This window comes from Pelodiscus sinensis, chromosome 3 (genome assembly GCF_049634645.1).
Source record: "Pelodiscus sinensis isolate JC-2024 chromosome 3, ASM4963464v1, whole genome shotgun sequence".
Taxonomy (NCBI): Eukaryota; Metazoa; Chordata; order Testudines; family Trionychidae; genus Pelodiscus; species Pelodiscus sinensis.
In genome coordinates, this window is record NC_134713.1 from 162,778,584 (window position 1) to 162,800,170 (window position 21,587).

The following is a 21,587-nucleotide window of genomic DNA, read 5'->3' on the forward strand; positions in this document are numbered from 1 at the left end:
TCGCAACCCTCCCTGCTTTGTATCATCCAATAATATTATTAATGTTCTCTCCATGCCGTTATCTAAGTCATTAATGAAAATATTGAACAGAACCAATCCCAGAAACTAATTCTTGCAGAACTCCACTCATTATTCTCTTCCAGCATGGCCCCATGAACCATTGATAATTACTCTGGGAATGATTATCCAGTTATGCATCCACCTTATAGTAGCTTCATCTAGACTGTATTGTCCTAGTTTATGCACAATGTTACACGCAAATGAAAGCTACAAAAGACTATTTGTTGGCCTTGAGATTGATGGTGGACATTGCAGCCTCATTTTGTCCATCAAAACATTATACATTGTCCCAGTCTCATTTCAATATCCTTATTTTGTCGCGTGACATTTGCACAACTATGCAATAACTCTGAGCCCATAGACAAGAGAGTCATATGCAGCATCATGACATGGCAATGTGCTGCATGAGCATGATACTACACTATGGCTGTGTCTACACTGGGCCACTTATTCCGGAAAATCAGCCGCTTTTCCGGAATAAGCTGTGAGCTGTCTACACTGGCCCTTGAATTTCCGGAAAAGCAACGATGCTTTACTGTACAAAATCAGCCGCTATTCCAGAAAAACTATTCTGCTCCCGCTCGGGCATAAGTCCTTATTCCGGAACACTGTTCCGGAAAAGGGCCAGTGTAGACAGCCCAGTAGTCTTTTCCGGAAAAAAGCCCCGATTGCGAAAATGGCGATCGGGGCTCTTTCCGGAAAAGCGCATCTACATTGGCCACAAACGCTTTTCCGGAAAAAGGGCTTTTCCAAAAAAGCAGCCTGCCAATGTAGACGCTCCTTTTCCAGAAAAACTGAAAACGGAATAGTATTCCGTTTTAAGCATTTCCGGAAATTCATGCCAGTGTAGACACAGCCACCAATTGTAGTGCACTAGCCAAAGGTAGCCTTTCCTCAAGGGTTTGCTAGGGCCCGAATGGTGAGAGCGTGTCAATTATAACACTACATAATTAAACAAAAAGGATACATGTTTCTATGGAGTTCAGTTGCTGGCACCATTCTAAGCACCTCATAAAACTGCTAAGACTCTGTTGCCAGTGACAACAAACCTATCATGAAAACAACAAGAGACAAAGATGGAAGCTTCACTGCCTAGTCTGTCAAGGTATAAGCCAGCAGCAGTTTTGCCTGACTAAATACTACAGGGTTTGGTCCTATTATGGGCGACCTTCTCTACCCTGCTCTCATGCCAGTCTCTGTTTGTGGCTGTGACAGAATAAAGGAGCCAAATATCCTGGAGCAGGCACCGCATACAATAGCTGTTGGCTGCCCTGGGCAGTTGTCCTGGCAAACAAACAAAGTATGGGGGATAGTAATAGAAATGTAGCCGTGTTAGTCTGGTGTAGCTGAAGCAAAATACAGGACTATGTAGCACTTTAAAGACTAACAAGATGGTTTATTAGATGATGAGCTTTCGTGGGACAGACCCACTTCCTCAGATCAAGTAGTGGAAGAGTATGGGGGGAGAGACTAGGTTTGGGTAGGGTCTGGAGCTATAGTGCATTTTTGTATGCCCATTCTGAGCAGCACCTCTTGTTTTTGGAGCCAGAGGCAGCCCGAGCTAGGCTGTCTTGATTTAGGGGGACTGTGAGTGCCCTGAGTGATGCTCTGGGACACGTAGGCTTAAAACACTTTTGTCCCCCCTCCCAGTGGGCCATATCTATTTATTCTCACATCACCCATTACATATAGTTGACACTGTCAATTATGGGCAGAGAAAAAGATGGTAAGGCATCAGAAGCCCTGGATACTGAAGTCCTTGTTTTATCCATAGAACGGAGACATTTCCCATCCTGCCAGGCCTCAGCTGTGACAGGGCAAGACCTCTCTGAGTAAGAAGGAATGTCACTTTCCATGCCCTGGAGGAGCAGGCTGCTAGGCTCCCACTCTGATGGGAGATTTTGCAATAGGACATCAGCCAACTGGGATGTGGATTAAGATCCCATTTCACACTAAGTCAGCAGCCAGACTGATAACAGTTCCTAGACCAGGGGTAGGCAATAATTTTTGATGGGGAGGGCACTCCAAGAATTTGGAAAGTGGTCAAGGACTGCACTCTTTCATGATATTAATGGAGGAGGTGTGGGGTCTGGGATGGAGGTTGGGTGCAGAAGGGAGCTTGGGGTAAGGGAAGGGAGTTTGGATGAAGGAGGCTGTTGTGACCTGGGGCACTGGACTAGGATGAAGGGGGTTGGATTGTGACATAGGGCAGGGAATTGGGGTACAGGAGGAGGTGCAGGGGTTTGGGTTGTGAGGTAGGGAAGGAGGGGACTGTGATCTGGGGCAGGGGATTGGGGTGCCAGATCTAGGAGGGGGTATGGGTTCAGATGATTTGGGTATGTGAAGTAGGGGGAGCAGAGGTTTGCAGAAGGGGCTGGGGTGCCAGAGGCAGGCTTTGCCCAGGGGACTTACCAGCCAACAGCCTGTTTCTGAATCAGGCTCTCTGACTGCCCAGGCTCTGCACAGGCTGCAGCCATGTGCTCTGTGAATAACTACAAGCCTCTTTTGCTTCATGACTGCCTGTTATTGAAACAGGCAGCTCTCATTGGCCTGTTTCTAACCAGAAGCCAGCCAATGGGATTATGCTGGGGGTAGGAGCATCTCCTAAAGCTTTCTTCCCTCCCGTCCGGGCTCAGTTTTTCAAGTGAAACTGCCCCGCAGCCACGTTTCTGAGAAGTATGTGCGTGGGGCAATGCAAGCAGGGAGCCTGCCTGGGGCTCTCCACAGCATCCCTGGGGCCAGATTTGGTCCACAGGCTATGTTTTTCCCAAGCCTGTTCTAGACCTAAACTGGATTCAACTCTATGACCAAGGTGTGAGACTCCATTACACATAGGCTGTGTCTACATTGGCACCCCTTTCCAGAAAAGGGAAGCTAATGTAGACTTCGGAATTGCAAATTCCGCGGGGGATTTAAATATCCCCCGCGGCATTTGCATTTACATGGCTGCCGCTTTTTTCCGGTTTGGGGATAAGCCGGAGAAAAGCGCCATTCTAGACGTGATTCTCCGGAAAATAAGCCCTTTTCCAGAGGATTTCTTATTCCTACTTTCAATGAGTTACTTTCAAGTAGGAATAAGAAATCCTCCGGAAAAGGGCTTATTTTCCGGAGAATCATGTCTAGACTGGCGCTTTTCTCCGGCTTATCCCCAAGTCAGAAAAAAGTGGCAGCCATGTAAATGCAAATGCCGCGGGGGATATTTAAATCCCCCGCGGAATTTGCAATTCCGAAGTCTACATTCGCATCCCTTTTCCAGAAAGGGGTGCCAATGTAGACACAGCCATAGTGGTTACATATTCCATATAGAAAGACAATGATGTAACTCCAACTTAATGATTTAGACCATTGGAAAATAAGACAATAATTTCTCCACAACCAAGAGCACAGTGCATCTCACCTTAGGAACATACTGCAGTTGAACTGAGCAGAAAATGGCAGCTGCCTCCAGCAGACTCAAATATAAAGATACAAGAAACAGAAAACAAAGTCATAACATTTCCAAACAATAGCTATATAAACCGCACTTTGCAGCACCGTGAAGTATTTGATTCCCTAAAGTAAGAGTGTAGTCTTAATGTTGGCTTGTAATGGGAAGAGCTCAGTTCAGACATACAGTCAAATGCCATAGAAAACTGAAGTAAAGGTCCATTGACTTCATCTACTTTTTAATATTCAGCAGAGGCAGCAGCAAGGGATTATCCACAGAAAATAAAGGATCAGAGCTCATACCAGCTATGAAAGTATCTGCAACACAAGCCCAATCCTGTCTCACACAAATGATGACAAAACTGATAAGCACATTTTCTCCTTACAGTCAGAATTTATAAGTTGAAGTGGTTGTTATAACAGAAAAGTAAATGATCCCCTAATACTCAGATCAATCTTGTGAGAAATAACCTGAATAATGAGTTACAATTGCAAGAGATGAAATTAAGACAAGAACAGTTAAATAGGAATCTAAAGTAACAGATAACATTTAGCATGATGTTTGGAGCTGAAATTGGGCTTTAAATGTATGCAGAGTTAGAGAGAAAGGGAGAAAATAAGGAATTGGAACAACGTCTTCAGATAAAGGGGAGCCTTTTGATGAGGAATAATCAAAAGCAATTTCATACTGACAATGTTTGAGAAACATGGGGAAAGTCCCTTCAAAAAGCATTTTTTATGCAAATACCTTTGAGAGCTTAGGAGACATAACAGGATCTCAATTTGAAATAATATATAGCCCCAAAATTATTCTAACGCAAAGCAGTTTTTTGCAGATATGCTTGGAAATAGCTTCCAAATTGAGACTATCATTGGCATAGTCTCATTTTAGAGACTGTCCCAATGATATCTTTGAGCCCTCACAATCATTAGTGGATTTTATTCTCACAACACCACAATGTAACAGAAATATTAGGCCCATTTTACAGCCAAGTCACTTGCTTCAGGTCAGTTGAGGTGACAGTGACTGAACTGTGACTTGAAGTGAGGAGTCCTGCAGCTTAAGCTAGTGCTTATCATAGAATTATTCTTATTCCTAGCATTGGAGCCAGGTTTTGCATATATCCAAACAGTTACGCACAGCCCATTACAGACAAAGGCACCAAGGGCCTCATTCTCCATTCCAGTTTGGCAGCATTTTCCACTCACTGTGCATAGGTGTAATTGAAGGTGTAAGTCAGAATCAGATGGGATGAGTTGGAAGCCATACAGATTTCGTAGCTATAGAATAGCGTTGAACAGTGTTTCAAAGGGGGGTTGCGTCAGTCTCAAGGGAAACCAAGAAACATCTATTGCCTGGGACATTAAAGCAGTGGCATAGTAGAGAGTGGAAATTTGGGTGGGCTCCGACTTTCAGGTGGATGAGCAATGACAAACGGTGCTAGCTCAGCTTTCTTCCTTCTTCCTCTAGGGGGCTGTAGGGAAAGGGCTTCACCTGCTTCACTGGGCACATGCAAGGGGCAGCTTAGAAAATGGAAGAGCAGAGCTGCCAGAGGAGAGCTTTCTGACGGGCAGGCACATAACTCTATTCTGGAATTCAGGTGTTCAGTGATGCTCTGGACCCTGGAGGCAGCACTACACCCTTGCTTAGGTTTGAGTAGGGCTGAATTTCAGGTATGTTGACCGTAACCCACCCATGCCCGAGCGTGGCTATACCTCTGATTTGAAGTTCAACTGTGTGATAAATGGGAGGACTACTACCCTTTACCGAACATCCCCACTATTCTGTTAACTAAATTGCCTGTAAGGATTAAGCCCAGAGACAGTAGGTTCCTGAGAATCTCCAAGAAATGTCAGCAGAGAGCCAGGACAGTCAATGGGAAGAGAGTGAGAACTCTGAATTGAAGCAGTGATCTGCCTGCAGCAGTCTTTATGTGAGTTCAGAGGAGAGGTGGATTAAGCCAGGAACGAGACATAGCATTTCTAGCAATATTCATGCTTAAGAAGAACTATACCTTGGAACAACAGAGAGGTAATTGAACAAGGAATATTTAGTTAGATGCAATCAGGTTATTTTCTTTTTTTCTCATTTCTAAATTCCTCTGTGCTGAGTCTGTGCCTGCTCCCCCAAACCCTGTAACTTTTAAACTGAGTCCCAGAGAAGCAATTCTCGATGCTTTTAATCTGTGGTGTTTTTTGGGTGGGGGTGGGGGTGGGGGGGTTGTTGTTTTAGGTGCTCTGTAACACCTACCAAGAAAACATGCTTTTCTAAGTAGGTCATCTTTGTTTTGTTAATATAATTACTTTTTAAAATACTATAATCTAATTCCTGTGTCTTAGAAAGCAGGAGGTTCTATGTGCACGTACATGCCTTAGATTGAAAGGTCAGTTATTAGGAATTACAGTTTGTCTTTATGCTCTCTCCTGAGGGATGATTCAAGAGCTTGGGTAAAATTCTCAGGTGCATCTTCCTGAGTTCTCAAAGGGCTTTTTTGCATTTGGGTGGTGGCAGCATTCCACCCATAGCCAGGGATTCTAGGACCTTGGTAAGATTTTTTTAAGCAAAAGCCATTAGTGGCAGGGTTCCTCACCTTCTGCCCTTTAAGTGCCAGAGTGATAATCAGCCTTGACAGATTTGCAAAAATTAGAAAAAATCCTTAAGAACATTGTCCTGCATTGTCATGGAGGTGGACTTGATGAGAACAAATCTTTATGTGAGCTAAATGGCCACATAGGTATCTACTAACCTCTCCATAGTATTTCCAAGGACTCCATCGCCTTGCTATCTGAGCATCTGATCTAATGCTTGTGATTCTATAATGCAGACCAGATAATAAAAAGTTAGAGGAGGGTTAAAAATGCATTGCTTGACTAGGGAATTACTGAATGTTTAGAAACAGAGAGTAGAGAATTCAGATGGGGTAAATTTAATCTTCTCCGCAAACTCAGGCAGACATGGCTGTATCAATTACACCCACTTTACATTTCCAAGGTTTTCTGTGCTGCTAGGATGGCTAGAGAGTTAAAAGCAAAATCAAGCTAAGATTTTAGAGAAAACCTGTGAGGAGTAATGGCTTCTACTTGATTCTACTTGAGGAGGTGCACCCACACTTTGGGAAATACTGACTTCAGATTTTTTTTCGGGCTTGGTGCAAAGCCTACTGTATTCAATGACTGTTCTTATGATATAATTTTGATTATCTAAATGTCATGCAGAACCCTACAGGTTTTTTCCTAATCAAGCTCTCACCTAATCAAAGACATTTTTAAAAGAACTAACTATATATCAGGAGACATGATTTTGTCTCATGTCACAGTCCATTGGTTTTGGGGCAGGGGGATATCAAAGCTGTCCTAGATTTCATGTTATTCTTCACAGCTGTTGTATAATCTGACCACATTTATGTGCTGTGGATTTTTTTAAAAAAGCTTTTTATTGCTATTTTTAATGATTTGCCTGGCAACTAATGAGCCTCCCTCAACCAAGGGAGAGGATTTAGAAATAAACTAAAAATAAATTATAAAAAATAAAATCCACTGCTTACTTAGTTAGCCCTTTTTATTCCAGGAGCACAAGGTACTTTATAAACACTAATTAAGCCTCACAACAACCCTATGAAGGAATTGTTTTTTTATGTCTCCTTCACAGATGTTTAAAAGACCGTCTCCCAGATTTTGCAGCAAGTCTGTGGCAGCAACAAGATTGGAACCTAGAGCTTTGGTTCCCCAAAAGTGTGTTCTAACCACACTCCCACTATTTCGCCGTTAGAGCTGTGTGTTTTCTTTTTATAAAACAATGCTAGTGCATTTTTCAGTGGTTCAGCCCTTTCCTAATTTAAAGACTTAAACCAGCATCAAACCTGGGAAGTAGAAAGGAATAACCTCATTCCTGCTAGCTGTTAAATCAGCAGCAAACAGGCAGTGAAACGCTGGATAAAAAGGAAGAGACTGGTGGGATCTCAGCAAGATTCACCCCATGGTTTAGATTTCACATCAAGAGCAGGGCTTGTTAAGTACAATAAGCTTTAGCCAGTATCATACAGTGCTGGCTAGAAACCAGCTAGGGTTCTCTGTAGCCACCATATGGGTGCTTAAGTTATAAACACATCAGTACATGAAAGGCAATCGTAGGTGTGGTGGCAAAAGAGCATTTCATGAGCAGCAAAAGAATTTCTGAAGAAGAGGAAACAAAAAAAAAATCTGTTATGCAAATTGCATTATACATAGTTTGAGAACATAAAAAAGAGAAATGAACTAGGAAAGAGAAAGAGAAATGAATAAGCATAAGCTTATCAGGTAGTCGACTGAAGTATCGACTACTCACTCCCCTCTTGCTGCGTCTATGAGAAGCAGCTGGGGGAGCCAGCTTAAAAGCCAGTTCCCTCTAACACCATCTCTGTGGTGCTGCCTGCTCCCTCCTCCACCCCACCTCCACTGCCTCTATCAGAGAACGTGTGTGTGGGGGGGATAGAGGATGCTGCTGCAAAGCAGCCTCTGCCTATGGCAGGCTGAGGCTCGCCACGGGCAGAGGCTGCTTCAGCAGCAGCCCTTGTCTGCAGGGACCCTAGAGGGGAGCTGGGCTCCCTTGTGAACAGGGGCTGCTGCTGCTGCCAAGCAGCCCATGTTCACCATGGCCTGGGATGACCACCACAGATAGGGGCGGTTGGACTCAGGGCGAGCCGGGACTGAGCAGTCCTGAATCGCACCATTCTGGGATGCTGTGCCTCTGCATTTTAAATGTCCTAAGACCCCGGCGGCTTTTACTACATTTAAAATACAGAGCCACAGTGTAGGTGCCTCCCAGAGCCAGCACAAACCAGGACTGCTCAGTCCCAACTCAAGCCAGATCCTGGAACTACTCCCACTCTGTCTCTGCAGAGTGGTCCTTATCAACTAATCGTGTAGTCAATACAAACTGTATCAACTACACGATTAGCCAGATAACCTCAATTTAACATCTTTAAAATGAACCTGCTCTGCAAAATAAAGACTCTGCATTAGCACAGACAGGATTGCAGTGTATACAAATTGATACCAAGAGAAATGACTACTTGTGGATTGTAGCACTAAGCTTCCATATTTTCTCACCGGTTTAAGGCTGTATAGATGATCACTTTTTTATAGTGTTTAGCAGCAGTAAAAGATTCAAGATTAAGATAAAGGATATTTGTGGACAATAGGAAGTCTGGGTCCTATTGCTGACTCTACCCAAAACTTCCAGCATGCCTTGGGCAAGGCCTATAGCTTCTTTTTTTCTCAGTTGCCTATCTGGAAAATGGGGATTATTAATTGTATCCCAGTAATGTATTTAAGCCCCACTCTGATAGAGAGAGTGCTTGCTCTGCAGAGCTTATGACCCAAATAAACAAGGCAGACAAAGGACGGGAGAGGAAGCAGAGGTAAAGTTACCAAGCCCACCTCAAAAAAAGTCACACCAGAGGTCAGCATCAGAGCTGGGAGGTAGAACTCCAGTCTCTTGATTCTGAGTCCAGTGCACTGCCTATTGGACCATACTGTCTTTCCAGGACCGCATATTGGCCAGAATCCCAGGAGAGTTATAACATAAGAACAGACATACTGGTCGGATCAAAGGTCCATCTAGACCAGTAGCCTATCTTCTGATGGTGGCCAAGGCCAGGTGCCCAGAATAAATGAACAGAACAGATGATCATCAAGTAATTCATTCCCTGTCACCCATTCAAAGCTTCTGACACACCACCATCCTGGCCAATAGTTATTGATGAACCTCTCTTCCAGGAACTATGGGTATGTCTACACTACCCCGCTAGTTCGAACTAGCGGGGTAATGTAGGCATACCGCACTTGCAAATGAAGCCCGGGATTTGAATTTCCCGGGCTCCATTTGCATAAGCGGGGTGCCGCCATTTTTAAAATCCCGCTCGTTCGAACCCCGTGCAGCGCGGCTACACGGGGCACGAACTAGGTAGTTCGAACTAGGCTTCCTAGTTCGAACTACCGTTACTCCTCGTGGACATACCCTTATCTAGTTCTTTCTTGAACCCTGTTATAGTCTTGGACTTCACAGTGTCCTCTGACAAGGGGTTTCACAGGTTGACTGTATGTTGTCAACGTTGTAAGGATTAACACATATGAAAGGTTCAGAGATCATGAGTGTCATAGAAATGCCTTTCAAAACATTGAATGTCACTGGATATTGACATTATCCATTCATTTATATAAGCATCTTCATGGCACTGCATCTCAACTCAGACTCCAAAGGCCACATCACAGTAATTGGCTAAACCAGGCTTTGTGGCCTTTTGGATGTATGGCTTCTTTTGAAAGTAGTAACAAGGGAGATCGTTAATTCCAGTTGCCCGTCACTCAGGAGTCTCCATCACACACACACACACACACACAAAAGAGGGAGAGAGAGAAAGAGAGATCATGATCATCTTTCTCCTCACTTTGTCGGCCATTTGAGAGAAAACACTCAGAGTAGGATGGGCCAAGGTGACAAAGCTCCTCTCAGATGAATCAAGGTGGTAGCACCATCTTGGAGTTTAGGCATGTTTCCAGGGTGGCATTTGGGAACCTGGCTCTGTCACTGTGCATTCTGGACCTGTTCTTTAGGTAAACAGAGGACCTTGATCTCTACAGTTGTCTGTTTAGCATAATTTGCCATTAGCATTAAATTCACTCTGGAAAAGCACAAAGGGGAGGTTGGCAGATGGCAGCACCTGGAGAAATGGCCTATTGGCTATTTGTAGATAACAGCCCATTTCCTTATGTACAGTTGCTTAAATCTGTAAAAGCCATGGGCACGGAGATGGTAACCTAAAATTTAGCAGGGAAAAGTAGATTTACCATTCATCCTCTCTCTTACTTCAGGGAATCTTTCTTCCAAACCCCAGCCCTGAAGACAGTAATTCATAAAGTCATTTGAATTACATGCACTGGGAAAGGTTTTAATCAAATGACAAATACAATTTTTGTTAGCTCCAGTCTCATTTATTTCCTGAGAGAAAAGGTTAGGAGCAATTTTGCACCCTATTGCATCATAAATCCTAATTTGTATATTTTATTTGTGGCACAGGAATGTGGGAACGGGGGATGTAGTGAACCTGACAAGAGTTTAACTAAGCCACTATCCAGAGAGAAATACAAGACTGAAAATGGCAATGGGCCAAAACCAGGACTCTAATTATGCTTCCCTTAGAATTTCAGATTGATTGATAGTTTCAGTTTCCAACTCCCAAATTCATACTCCAAGTCAGCTTCAATGGGCAGAAAAAGCCCATTTTTCACTTGATTCAAATGCAGCTGCAATCCCACAGGAAAGGCCTGTGATGAGGTATGGTAATAGAGGCCCCCTTAAGAGTATCCTAATCATGCCATTGATGCCCATCTTGCTTTCAGAGCCTATGTCTAGATTACATCCCTCTGTCGGCAGAGGGATGTAAATGAAGCACTTCGAAAGTGCAAATGAAGCAGGGATTTAAATGTCCCGTGCTTCATTTGCATAATCCCGTAATGGCGCTCTTTTGAACAAGCACCATTTCGAAAGTAAAACCACAGTCTAGATGCGGTTCTTTTGAAAATGGGGCGCTTTTTCGAAAGTTCCTGTAAAACAATTTAAATATTTAAATCCCTGTTTCATTTGCACTTTCGAAGTGCTTCATTTACATCCCTCTGCCGACGGAGGGATGTAATCTAGACGTAGCCTGAGTTCCCCACCACCTTGTCCTGCCAGGCCAGATCCTTTGCTCTCTCCCAGACAAGGCACAGAGTTAGAGTAACTGCCTTTCCTGCAAAACAATGATGATGCTGAACCCCTTCAGGTCTAGGCGGATATTGTCCTAAAGCACAGCACCCAGGAAGCCAACCCCCAATAGAATCAAAACCGTAAATAAACCTGGCTTTCATTGTGTAACACTTTTACACAAGGAAATTTGGAGGATATTCACCCCCTTTATCAATGAAAAATATATGCACGATGGTTGTTGCCCCTGAGGTAACAATTATTTATACAGGGCAGGATAATAAACACTTTTGTTTATTGAGTATAAACAGAATGATTTAAATGGTTGCAAGTGAAAACATACAGACAGATCAAAGTAAGTTACCAAATTAAAATGAAAAGGAAATGCACAGCTAGTTCTAATTCACTAAAAGAAACCTATTGCATGCAGATTCTTACCCTAAAGAGCCATTCTTTTTTCAGGCATACCGGTAATCCTTAAGTCAGAGAAAAGCTCTTTTACTCTGACTTGGGTCTCCAGCTTTCTTTGTATCCCTTTTGAGTGTGCCAGGCTGTTTCCCCAGGACAGTCAAAGGGAAAGGGCTGGTAGTTTCCCCATTGCTTAAATAGCCTCTCCCCCAGAGTGGGAATCTTTTGTTTTTCATCTCCCTTTCTGTGCAAATTTACCAGGTGGTATGGTCACATGGCTTACTAGTCCAATCACCTTTGGACATACAGGACAAACAAGGCTATTTACAAGTCATTACATTCATCACCCAATCATCAGGCTTCCAGGACATTGGCAATGGCTCTCATAAGCAAAAACTATAAACAGACTCACACTTCATATTTCTAACATCACATACAAGAATGATGAATACACCAAAATAGGATATACCGATCCAGCAGATTATAATATTAAAATTGACAGGTTACATGAGGAATTTTGTCCAAAGCCTCTGAGTTATGCATATTTTTCATAAAGCATGGGGTGGGAGGGGTGTTACAAGGCCATTCCAACCACATTTCACCACTCAATGACCAAAAATCTTCCTATAAAGCTGCGCTCACATCACTACATCATCTTGGAGCAAAATTCCAAGAGAAGGGTTCATGACATTTCACAGCTGTGGCACTTGAACTCAAAGCCTAATTCATCTTTAAACCCAAACCCCAGACTAACGTGGAAAACATCACTGATTTTGATGATTTAGGGCCTGATTCTGCTCTCTTTAGGTGCTGGTACTGCAGCTATCACCATAAGATCTGACTGGCACTTGATTCTCCAATGACGTACAAACTTACAGGGATTGGATATGGTTTAAAGGATCTTAAATCAGACATATAATAAGTTGAAAAATCCAACAAGGTCAAATGTTACATTGGACGTAATAACATGAAATGAAGCCATTAGAGCAACTTGCACTTAAGGATCACAGTAGTTTGAATCCAGTAGTATTAAGAGCAGAGGACAATAATAAAAAATATAAAACATTAGGAAAATATAGTATGAAAGAATGTGAAAGCAGTTGCATATGATCAGTGGGAATTTTATAGACCACAAAAATCAGTGGTGGAAATTTTAGATTCAAACGTAGCCCCTGTAATGGTATTTTCTATCCTTCACTGCCAGTGCCCGTGGTATGAAGTTGCAAGGCATTGCTAAACAGCTGCTACATTTCACCCCAGGGATGGCTGCATTTTCAGTGGTAGGTGAAGTGATTCTTTTATACGCCAAGCAGTTTGGGATGCTTCAGGATGCAAAGTATTTAAATGTATGATAGTATTAGCATAGCAATCAAAATTGATGGTGTAATCAAAAGAGAAGCAAGAGCAACAGAAATCGGTGTGACCAGGCAAAGAAAAAAAGACAAATGAATGTAATGTGATAATTAGAATTTGTTATTATTCCTGCGTAATGAGCCAGAGGGAGGAAAATGCAGAAGAAAATGTCCACTTACAGAGAAGAAATATATCCCACAATATTGCCACTGTGAACAATCACTTCCCTGACCTGCAATTAGATTGGCAATGGGTTTCTATCAGGTCATACTTGCTGCAGCCTTATCAGTCAACAAAAGGAAGTATGTTAGTCCGTGGCTATCTTTGAGCCACATAGGATGAATCAGCAGGAGCCAGCTTTGAACATCCACTTCCCATTCCTTTGGGGTGAGTGTGACTCCCAACAAACACCTTAGTAGCTAGCAATAATGAAGCTGTTTGCTTTGGGCTTTCCACGCTGCATTTCCATTCCCCTTTCTCTGCAGATGAAGATCATATAATGATTCATGGCAACTAATGAGAGAGAAAAAGAGTACATCTAAACTATATCCTTCTTTCGAAAGAGGGATGTAAATTAGACATATTGAAATTGCAAATGGAGCCAGGATTTGAATTTCCCGCTCTTCATTTGCATAATCACATCACGGCATTTTTTTTGAAAAACGCTATTTCAAACGTGAAACCGCAGTCTAGACGCAGTTCTTTTGGAAAGAAAAGCCTTTTTCAAAAGCTCCTGTACTCCTCAAAAAATGAGGTTTACAGGATCTTTCGAAAAAGGCTTTTCTTTTCTAAAGAACCATGTCTAGACCACGGTTGCACTTTCAAAATAGCGTTTTTCGAAAGACGCGATTACGCAAATGAAGCATGGGAAATTCAAATCCCCGCTTCATTTGCAATTTTATTATGTCTAATTTACATCCCTCTTTCGAAAGAGGGATGTAGTCTAGACATAGCTAAAGGAATCAAATGGTCAGTTGTCATTCAGCGCAGCCAATGAGGACCCAGGGGAACTGCAACTTAAACCAAACCTGTGACCCTTTTTTCAAGCATGGAAATTAGGGCTGTCAAGCAATTAAAAAAATTAATCATGATTAATCACCACGGAGTCCCCAGCTGACCCCACCTACATGCAGCACTGCCCCTTTGAAGTGCTGCAGCCTTCAAAGGCACTTTGCACTCCAGCTGATCCCTAGGGACTCCAGCCGATCCCCAGCTCCACATCACAGCTTCCCACATGCAGAGCCGGGAATCAGCTGGAGCGGCACTTCAAAGGCGCTTTGCAACAGGGAGCCAGGGATCAGCTGGGTATTCCAGCTGATTCTCGGCTCTGCTTGCACTGCCCCTCTGAAGTGCCGTTTTGGTGCTTTAAAGGGGCAGCGCATTAGGAGCCTGGGATCAGCTAGGGACTCCATCTGATCCCCGGCTCCAGGTTGCAAAGCTCCTTTGAAGTGCCACTCCAGGGATCATCTGAGCACTCCAGCTGATCCCTGGCTCTGCTTACACTGCCCCGTCGAAGTGCCGGAGAGCACTTCAAAGGGGCAGCGCAGTATTAATGCCTGTGATTAATGCGTTAAAAGGATTAAGGCGTTAATCCTGTCCTGTGTTAATTGCAGGCTATAAAACACAGGTCAATTGACAGCCCTAATGGAAACATTTGGTTTATTTCCTTCCCCATTATTTTTCATTTCTGGGCACCTTTGCACTTCTAAAGTCTATCTGAAGACAGTATAAAAAACACTTGAGCATCATGAGAAAAAAAGTTAATCTCGCTGTTATTTCCAGCTTGGCCTGAAGCAGGAAGCCCCAGAAATCTCATAAGGAAGATGGTTTTCATTAGGTTTTTCTGCCACCCCCAAAAGGATCAGAGAAAGGTGCAATCTTTAGGATGCTTATCTAAACTGAATCGATGAAATTTTAGAAGTACACCTATCACTGGTTCAGTGATGGTGCTGAATGAGCCCATTGTGTTAGCCATGCCAATGTTAAGACAGAAAGACAGATAGAAATGGGTAAACTTCCCAGGAGGCATGGCTAGATTCCGATGCAGACTACATGCCCATGTGAGGGATTACATACCTCTACCTCCTTATAGGCAACCCAGACCTTGTGTTCTGTCATGAGAGGCTAAGCATGGCACAAAGTGGGCAAGAAATGGGTGAAGCCTTGACTCCAGCTTACTGCCCACTTGCTAGCCAGGGAAGGTGAGCTGGGGGCAATTTATTGCTGGTCTGGGCCAGAAGCAATCTACTACCTTCTCCAGGGCAAAGAGAAAGAAGGGATGGGTATTGGGTGCCTGGGGATATGACTAAGATGCTGCTGGAAGCATGCTTAAGCCTAGGACGAGAGACTCACTCTAGCTGGGCTCAAAACAAGCATGTGGATGCTGTGGCTGGGGGCTGCATCTCAGGCTCTCAAACACCCTTGACTCACTTCCAGTTGCAATGCAGTCATATCCAGAGCGTATCAGATACAGGGCTACCCATGGATGCCCCTGGTTTCATGCAGCTTATGCACAACTCACAGGCATGGGCTAATCCTAAAATTAAAAAAAAAATCTAGCCTTTCAATTAGCTTAGAGGCATACATTATACATCTGTATAGTGTAAGATGGGACGTTGAATAAAATGATTGTGGAGAAGATCAGATTTAGTCTTATTCAGGGAAGTAGGAGAACCAAACCCAGTTGCCTCCATCTCCATGTACTTTGTGGTTGAGTTCTGGAGACTGAGTTCGTCTTGGCTGGTTCTTTCTACATGCATCTGGTGCCCTCTTCCTCCTTGAATTTCAGAGACAGACTTCTAGACCTCAGGGCTCTTTTAATCATCTCCCCCTCTTGCTCCTGCAGTTGGGAAACCATCTCCATCCATTTACACTCTGTGGATGCCTTCTAAGAATGGGAGTTGTTCTTTAGATTGGGCTGATTTGAATTTCTCCCTGAACTATGTGCCAAGTCCAATTTCATCTCTCTCCAGAGCAAGCTTGCTTGCATCTGTCCAGCATGACCCGGATTTTATTGAGTCCAAAATATGAGAAGAATAACAGCCGAATATTATAATACTGCTGAATATTAGTATTGCCTCTTTCCATTCCAGCTACAAATCAGGGAACATCAAATCAAAGTGCACAGAATTTTAAGCAAAACAACAACTACAACCCGCCCCAAGCTTACAGCCTAACTTACTGACAGGTCTTCCAACATCAAAATAGGCTTGGAATTTGGGTCATTTCTTTTATCCAAACCCATTATACCACCCTTAAAAACTTGACATCTATGTTATTATTCACCACGTTTATTATGGCCATGTCTAGAGAACTGAGAAGGGCCCATTTTGTGCTAGGCAATCTACACGAATAGTGAGGCAGTTCCTACAGCAAAGGGTTGACAAGCTCAGAGCATGGTCCTAAGAAGTGGCTGCTCACCCTTGACTCCTAGTGATGCCAGTAGGAGGCAAGGTTCCAGAGCCCCTTGCAACAGCCAAATGGATTTTTTCACCAGGAAGATATTGATGAAACCAACATCCCTGGGCTCCCAGCATCTGCAGCTAACCTTGCATGCAAAGATTTGAGGTGTGGGGAAGGATACGGGATGGAGAAAGAGAAACGTTCATGTGTGAGTGAGCAAGCAAGCAGCGTTGTGCATTTTTAATTCCGTCTGATGGTTATTTCATTTCTGTATAGGACTTTTTCCATCTCATTTTTACTCTCTGCGCTTCATGTCAACTAGATCAAATCAACGGGAGCTCTGCTGAGTTCCGAGGACCACATGGGGCACTAATGCTGCCAGCCTCATCAGTACATTCCTTTCCACTGGCAACAGTGAGCTTTGTTAGGAAACAGCACCACTTGAGAAGAAGTAAAAGACTGCGCAAGCACTCTTCATTGTGCTGCATCTCTGACTAGACCAGGCACTTTTCAAGAAGGAAAATAATCACAGGGGCCACTTCAATTTCCCAGGCAGTGTCGGTGGCTTCCAAGGAATGTAATGATTCATTGGGCTCTCTCATATTAGCAATACATTATTCCTTTCCCATCATAGCAGCTTACATGCACAAGGCTGCAGGTAGTTGGTTGAGAATGATAGCCAGAGGAGGCACAAAAATTAGTCTGTGTATTGGTCACTGAGCAGGTGTAAATGAAGCTAGTTATAAATTCTATGGCTCCTCTTGGACCAACAAGATGAAATGTAGTTCCTGCAGGCCTCCGTTGCTCATTTGTAGAAATTCTGCCAACGAGAGGGTATTTTATTGGTCAGTCATTATGTACTCAGAGCATGCAGAACAGCAGGGAGGATGACAGCAGAAATAGTTTTACAAATTGAAGAGGCCCTCTTAACGCTGCACAAACATAGTTTTACCATCCTCTAAGTGTATCTTAGCAAGATCGACTATTCCATCAGCAAGCTCCGACTGGCTCTGGGAAAGCAAAGGCCCCCCATGTCACAAACCAACATTGTGATGCAATGGTGCTTGAAAAGCCCAAATTATGGCAGGGAAGGACCTTCATGTTTGTTGTTTCTCGCATCCATTGTTGTTTTCACCAAGGTCCTGCATTTGATCCACCGAGGCAGGCCCACATGCCTGCACAAATCGAGCTCCAAGACTGGGGTCGTACTATGGCCAAGATTTTCAGAAGTAACTAGTGACTTGCATGCCTCAGTTTGAGATCTTAATTTTTTGAGAGCAGACACTTAGTATTTTCTGAAACTCAGGCCCCTGTTGGGCTCCTCAGTTCTTGAGAAGCATTAAAACACAAGTCACTTTTGAAAGTTTCAGCATGACTGTCAGGGCAGGGACTTTCATCATTATTTATCTTGTGAAGCATGCCACACATCTAGCAACTTGGTAAGTAATAAAAAAAATCATCATTAGGCATCTAAAAGGATTTCAGTTATCATGGGTGACAAAAATGCAACTTGGCTTGAACTAATACATGAGCTTTGATGCAATGGGATTGTACTGTTAATTTTTGCTAAATTTCCCCAACCTTTTTAAGCATATGGATTCTGATTCATAAGAATACTGCAAAGTATGTGCCAGGACCCTATACTACAAGACAGAATCATTAGGAGACACAATTAGGAGGGGGAATTACAAATCCCAACACTCAAATGCAATCCCAGAGCCCCGGATGAACATATGGACAATTTAGAAGAGAATTAAAAACTCTCTCAGCTTCTCAAAGTTCTATATTTCTCCGTTGGCTAAAAATACTATAGAGCAACACAAGAATGGATGCCGGATGTTTTCTGGCAGAGAAGCAGCATATGTACCTACCACATGCCATGGCAGGTGCTGTGGGCCAAGATTTGCTTTGTTAGCTAGCAAGTGACACAACGTGCCAATGAATAAAACCTACACTCGAAGCCAAGGAGTAAAGTAACTGTTTCATCTCCAAATCAGCCTATTTTCCTTTTCAACTGGGTTACTTCAGTAAAACAAAGATTGAGCTTGTGTAGCTAGAGCTCATTTCTTGTCAAACCTCTTATTGAGGATGAGGGCTAGCATGGCTCATGGTGTTCTCATCTCAGGCAGACATGTGGCTCACACCTCTCACCTGGCCTAAGGTCCAAATATGAGGTCTCGCCTGGGATATCAATCAGGGAGAGACACATGTAAAATAAAGATGTGGGAAAGATAACCTGAGTGTAAGGATTAACTTTACGGTCATAAAGCACATGAGTTATAACTTCAGGTCCCTGATAATATGCTTTGGATGTAAATGATCTATATTGTTAAGCTGTGAGAAGACAGCTCTGTAGTGGACGGAGCAAAAATTAGGTCTGAACTAAGAATGATCCTATATTGGGACAATATTTTTTATGCTAACGAATTCATCCAGCAGTGAAATTCAGCTACCTCTGGCGTGGGTTGTGCATGTTGTTCATATATGCAGAGTAACAATACCCGGTAATCAGGACTGGGAGTGAAAAATTATCTTTTAAAGGGTCAATCAATGGCTCATCTCCCAATATCTTCAATGGATGCAGAGCTGGCCCCAAAACACAGGACATCTCTGCTGCCCAGGGGTAAGTCTACACAGCAGGACTAAACTTGAACTAAGCTAGTCAACTTGAGCATCAATTACTTAGCTCAGGCTGAAATAGCTTATTTCGACTTTTGGTGCTGTCTATATAGCAGTTATTTTGAAATAGAGCACTCTTCCCTTAACTTCTTTTACTCTTTGTACAATGAGGTTTACAGACGTTGGAGTAAGGAGCCCATTATTTCAAAATTTTGAAACAACGGGCTTTCTGTGTAGACTCGCACTAAGTTCAAAATAACACTGCTGTGTAGACATGTCCCAAGTAAGTAGCACTCCATAGAAATCTGAGAAACAGGGATTCAGTCTCTTGAGTGAGTCTTGATTGCTCCTATAAAAGATCTAAAGTGCCCCCTTCTTGTGTTCAAGCATGGAATGCTACCGATTGTGTTAACATCCTTTCTAGCCCTCCCCCATCAAAGGAAGTAGCTGCAATGCCCAGTCTAGAGTAAAAAAATACTGTAAGGACAAAAAACTAACCAAGTATACAGTGTGTGTAAAAGTATTTCTGAGTGAGATCCCCAAACCAGTATGACAAATGCTAAAAGCAAAGAGCTGAGGCATTGTGCAGACAATATGCTGGTTATTGTTTTGGCAAAGCATTAATTAAGCCGAGAATCCAAGTACCTTTGTCTGCCTGGAGTATCTATGGGCATTATTTTGCATATTTTCTAAGTTTTCTCTTCAGGGCGCAATCTGCAAACATATTTGCATTAGTGGATTCAAGCTAGTGCACTAAGTATGTATGATCATCACAATTCAGGCTGGCGCATGGGCTCTCAAGCCCACCCAACCTCCTAAATTTGAAAGCCTAAGCCACAACATTCATATGGCTGCCTTTAGCCCACTTGCTTGCACCCTGCTAACATGAGACTGTTCACTTAGGCTTCCAGCTGAAGTGTAGAAATACCCTTTGTGAACCCTTTGTGAATCTGGAAAAGGCTGAAGCCAGCAGATGCCGGTGGAATACTTCCAATACTTCTGGCTAATCATCCAATGAGAGTTGATCTGGAGATATAGTACTACTGACCCATAGCCCATACTTCCTGCATTAAATGCTATTTTATATGCTATCCTGCTGTAGCATTTGAGATAAAGCAAGTCTGTGAAAAGTCAAGGAAATTATGCAGGTCCTCTCAGTTCTTATTACAACTCAGATGTTTTACCCAATGCTCCTCCAGAATTATTTACTTTTGCTCCTGAAAGGTCTGTCCTTCTTGTGGTTGCTTACTGTGAGCCAAGATTAACTAATTCTAGCTAATATCCTATCGAAGGCAAACAACACCTAAAACATGATAATCAATGGCTACATAAGGTTGTCATTATATTGTTATGAATCAGTATGGAGAAAATGAGAACCATTAGAGGGTCCAAAAATGTGTTCACAATCATGTAAGCTGACAGTGAAAAAGACAGACCAGTTAGGCCATTCGGTCAATCAACTTGCCAGCGTACCATAGTACTCAAAAATACATTCTTCAGGGTTTTGTCAATGTTTTGCATAAAAGTGTACCATGGGATGACTTCCATTACTGATCATTTGCCTTTCTGGATTTTGGTGGGGTTGCTGAGGGTGGGAGGAAACCCTGTCCCTGGGGGGTTGTGCCCACCCTCACACAGCCCTGCTGGGGAGCGACCTCACAGGGGGTGGCTTCTGAGGTATTTGAGGGGGGTGGGCACCTCCCAAGATCTCAGGCACTCCCTCGCATTCTGTTTTGTGTGTTTGTTTGTCTCCTTCTATAGGTTGTGAGGGCCATCAACTCCATCCTGCTGTGCAGGGTCATCCACCTGGGAGATCTGGATCTGATTGTCACAGGATTTGCCGCCCTGGGGTTCCCCAGACTGCTCAATGAGTTGGTGCTCAATCTGTGTACCAACTCATTGAGCAGCTCAATACATAAACCACAAGGGCTACTTCTCCATGGTGCTACAGGCTCTGGTCAACCACCGTGGACACTTCACAGACATTTTCATGGGGTGGTCGGGCAGGGTACATGACACCCACATTTTCAGAAACTCAAGTGGCTACAGGAAGCGGGAGGCTGGCACATTCTTCTCCCAGCATGAATTTTGCATTGGGGACATGTACATGTCACTGTGCATTGTGGGAACGCAGTCTACCCCCTCATGCTTTGGCTTATGAAACCATACACTGGCCACCTGGACCCCAGCAGGGACCAATTAAATACACACCTCAGCCGGGCCTGAATCCAGGTGGAGTGCACCTTCAGGCACCTCAAAGCGTGGTTCAGGTGCCTCCAGACCCACTTCAGTATCGGGGAGAACAACATCCCTGAGGTGGTCTCAGTATGTTGTGACCTCCACAATATTGTGAAGGGGAAGGGGGAGGGCTAAGGTTAGGGGTGGGGGACAGAGGCTGGCCGGGAAGGAAGGACCGCTGCCATCCGCCAGGCAATTCAGGTAGGGGTGTCCATCCAGGAGGCCGTGAGGGACAGTTTATCTCAAGGACCCCAGTAACTCTCCAGGCCTCTCCACTAGGGTCCTGTGCCTTGCTCCACTATCCCTTTCCCACCACAACCCCTCCCTTCCCTTCAGTCTCAAACACACCTGTTCTGAC

The 21,587-nt window shown here is 43.6% G+C and overlaps 1 long non-coding RNA gene across 1 annotated transcript; it reads left to right on the plus strand.

Annotated features, from left to right (window-relative positions):
• The first annotated feature begins 1,096 nt into the window (after window positions 1-1,096).
• On the plus strand, window positions 1,097-21,372 carry LOC112546186 (uncharacterized). The gene is made up of 4 exons (XR_003089829.2): window positions 1,097-1,165; window positions 4,958-5,518; window positions 12,822-12,897; window positions 20,753-21,372. It is a non-coding gene; the product is annotated as an uncharacterized LOC112546186 (long non-coding RNA).
• The last annotated feature ends 215 nt before the right edge of the window (window positions 21,373-21,587 follow it).